This window comes from Rhinopithecus bieti, unplaced genomic scaffold (genome assembly GCF_001698545.2).
Source record: "Rhinopithecus bieti isolate Rb0 unplaced genomic scaffold, ASM169854v2 scaffold_63, whole genome shotgun sequence".
Taxonomy (NCBI): domain Eukaryota; kingdom Metazoa; phylum Chordata; class Mammalia; order Primates; family Cercopithecidae; genus Rhinopithecus; species Rhinopithecus bieti.
The window spans coordinates 797657-801794 of record NW_016802972.1 but is presented as its reverse complement, the minus strand read 5'-3'; positions in this window follow the sequence as shown (position 1 = coordinate 801794).

Below are 4138 nucleotides of genomic sequence, written 5' to 3'. Positions count from 1 at the left end.
TTTTTTTTTTTTTTTTTTTTTGAGATGGAGTCTCACTCTGTCGCCCAGGCTGGAGTGGAGTGATGCGATCTCGGCTCACTGCAACCTCTACCCCCCAGGTTCAAGTGATTCTCCTGCCTCAGCCTCCTGAGTAGCTGGGATTACAGGCGCCCACCACCACACATGGCTAATTTTTATACTTTTAGTAGAGACGGGGTTTCACCATCTTGGCCAGGCTGGTCTTGAACTCCTGACCTCGTGATCCACCCGCCTCGGCCTCACAAAGTGCTGGGATTACAGGTGTGAGCCACCACGCCCGGCCTAATCCATTTCTTAATCCATAAAATGGGAATAATATTAACATTCCCTTCACAGAATTGCTCTGAGGTTATAGAGATAAGGTGTATAAGGAACCTAGCACACAGAAGGCTCTCAGTAAATTGCAGTTATTAGTATGATTTTTATCATGTTTCTTATTCTCATGTCTCAAACGTGACCCTCCACCAAAAGTTCTTTTGTAGCAAAGTATAAACAATGAAAAAAGTGGTATCTAGCTTTTTATTTATTTATTTTTTCCCTCCAGACAGTGTCTCACTGTCACCCAGGCTGCAGTGCAGTGGTGGGATCATAACTCACTGCAGCCTCAAGCCCCTGGGCTCACGCTATCCTCCCGCCGTGGCCTCCCAGCGCTGCACAGGCGCGCGCCACCACGCCGGGTCCAGCCTCTCTTCTGAGTGCTGCACATGCATTAATTCATGGAATCCTTACAGCAACCCCTTGCGAGGAAGAAAGCTGTGACTCAGAGAGGTTGAATAACTTGTCCAAGGAGCTCAGCCATGAGGCAGATCAGGGATGGAAACCCAGGCCTTGGGCCCTGCGCTGTTACAGGCACTCAATCCTCCAAATGTCTCCAGAGGGACTAGCGGCTATCATTCGGCCCTTCTCAGGAAGAAGGCGAGCGAACACCTCCCGCGGCGACGGCCTCCCGGAGCTGAAGGGGTTATTCCCACTGAGACGCGGGCGCCTCCGCTCCTAGAGAGGCCCGCGGAGGGCGCCGCACTTCCGGCCTGAGTCCAGCTGCGGCTCCGGCTACCGCTCCTGACCTGCGGCTTCCTGGGCTGGCGGCTGGATCCAGGCGGCCCGGGCCTCCGTGCTCAGAGGCTGTGCTGAGAACCGAAGGAGGAGAAGGGATTCCCCAAAGGCATCCCTGACTCCCGAATTCCCGCAAGGGAGGACCAAGCGCTGGGGAAGCAAAGAGAGGGCCGCGGCTGTCCCCGGGGGCCACGGGGCGCCAGTCTTCCAGGACCTCGGCTGCTCGTCCCAGTGGACCCCAGGCGGTCCGCGGCTAGCCAAGGGAGCGGCCGTCTCCTGCCTCTTCTGGAAGGGCCGCCTCCCAGCCACGCTGTAGACCCCGAGCTGCCGGGGGTGGGCGGAGGGGGAAGGATCCGCTCCTTCCATTCTCCACCCTCCCTAGCGCCAGCCTGGGAAGGAGGGGATCCCAGTTCCTCCTTAGAGGCGACTCCTTTATCAAGTCTGATTTAGACACGGGCTCGTCCGAGGTCGCCCAGCAGCGAGTAGCGGAGCTGGGGCTGCACCAAGGAGCTCAGGCCCCTCTCCGTGTTGCGATCAAGACCAGATTTTTGGGCCAGCTTCTCAAATTCAGCACTACCAGCACCGGACTGCCTGGCCCCTCCTTCTCCTGAGAGAGGGTTCATTCTCTGTCAAATTGGAACCTCAGTTTTCTCTCCTGCTTTCCAGCTGCTTCCCTCGTCCTCTCCTGACCATACTTTTATGCTTCATCTTTTTCATTCAACCTGTCTTTCCAGTCCTCTCTTGGCCGTACTGCCGCAAACCTGTGTCGTTGCAATAACCTGCAACCCTGCCTGCCTCTCCCTTTATTTCACATGAAACTCCACTACAAGGAGTCCCCAAATCCTTGCCTCAGGCCACCCCTCGTTCCAAAAACACCTTTTAGTGATTTGCTCACTGCCTGTGAGTTCAAGTCAAAACTCCTTAGCTTGGCATTCAAGGCGATTTGAAACCTGGCTCAAGCCCACCTCTCTGACCGTATCTATCTTGGTTTCCTAAGAAGAGGTCACAGACTGACAGATGAAACTGGGAAATGTGTTTCAACGGGCAGAGTGTTTCTTCTTCTTCTTTTTTTTAATTGGAGCCAATGGCCAGGCGCAGTGACTAACGCCTGTTATCCCAGCACTTTGGGAGGCTGAGGCAGGCAGATCACTTGAGGTCAGGAGATCGAGACCAGCCTGGCCAACATGACAAACCTCATCTCTACTAAAAATACAAAAATTAGCCGTGCACGTCTGTAATTCCAGCTACTTGGGAGGCTTAGGCAGGAGGATTGCTTGAACCCGGGAGGCAGAGGTTGCAGTTAGCCAAGATCATGCCACTGCACTTCAGCCTGGGTGACAGAGTAAGACTCCGTCTAAAATACAAAACAAAAGAAAGCCAAGGTCCATGCCTGAGTAATGTGCCAAAGGCCACAGAGTAACAGGCAGACCCAGGATTTCAAGCCCACAGGGGCTGATTCCAGGGTCCCTGTGCTTGGCACTGTGCTTTTTGAAACATCTGGGGCTGAAGAGGTGCATGGTCCGGACCCAGAGCCTCCGCTGGCAGCTCCTTCATGTTCTGGGTTCTGTACCCAAGAGTAAACCTAAAGCAGCTCCTGCCCCCAACTCCTTCTCACCAGTTTTCTCTAACATCCTCCTTTATCTCTCTGCTTAAGGGATTAAAATACATATCAGAACAAATGAAACCTTAAGTTCAAAGAGAAACTCCTCCCCCCTTTTTTTTTCTTTCGAGACGGAGTCTCTGTCGCACAGGCGAGAGTGCAGTGGCATGATCTCGGCTCACGGCAACCTCCGCCTCCCAGGTTCAAGTGATTCTCCTGCCTCAGCCTCCCCAGTAGCTGGGACTACAGGCGTGTGCCACCACAGCCGGCTACTTTTTTATTTTTAGTAGAGACAGAGTTTCACCATGTTGGCCAGGTTGTTCTCGAACTCAAGACCTCAGGTGACCCGTCCGCCTTGGCCTCCCAATATGCTGGGATTACAAGCGTGAGCCACCATGCCCAGCTTAAACTGTCCCCTGCCTTTTTTTTTTTTTTCTTTTTGAGATGATGTCTCACTCATTTCACCCAGGCTGGGGTGCAATGGCACGATCTCCGCTCACTACAACCTCTGCCTCCTGGGTTCAAGCGATTCTCCTGCCTGAGCCTCCCGAGTAACTGGGATTACAGGCACCTACCACCACACCCAGCTAAATTTTGTATTTTTAGTAGATACGGGGTTTCATCATGTTGGCCAGGCTGGTCTCGAACTCCTGACCTCAGGCAATCAGCCTGCCTCAGCCTCCCAAAGTGCTGGGATTACAAGCATGAGCCACCGCACACAGCCACAACTTCCCATTTTTTAAAAGATGAAACCAACAGACAATATAACTTCAAACTTGAGTAACAAGAGCCTCTTACAAGAGGGAGAAGTAGCTTCCCAAGGAGAGGACAGAGAGGGAAATTGAAATTGATAAGCATCAAACACCTAGTGTGTGCCAGGGAACGACCGATGCTTTCACATTTTTTTTCTTTTTCTTTCTTTTTTTTTTTTTGAGATGGGACCTCATTCTTTCCCCCAGGCTGGAATGCAGTGGTGTGATCATAACTCACTGTAGCCTCAAACTCCTGGGCTCAAGCAATCTTCTGCCTAAGCCTCCCAAGTAGCTAGGACCGTGGAAACATGCCACCACATCTGGGTTTGTTTTCTTTCTTTTTTTTTTTTTTTGAGACAGAGTCTCGCTCTGTCACCCAGGCTGGAGTGCAGTGGTGCAGTCTCCACTCACTGCACACTCCTGGGTTCACGCCATTCTCCTGCCTCAGTCTCCCGAGTAGCTGGGACTACAGTTGCCCGCCACCACGCCCGGCTAATTTTTTGTATTTTTTTAAGTAGAGACAGGGTTTCACTGTGTTAGCCAGGATGGTCTCAGTCTCCTGACCTCATGATCTGCCCACCTCAGCCTCCCAAAGTGCTGGGATTACAGGTGTGAACCACCACACCCGACCTGGTTTTTTTTTTTTTTTTTTTTTTAATTTTTTTTAATTTTTTGGCTGGGCCTGGTTGCTCACCCCTGTAATCCCCCCACTTTG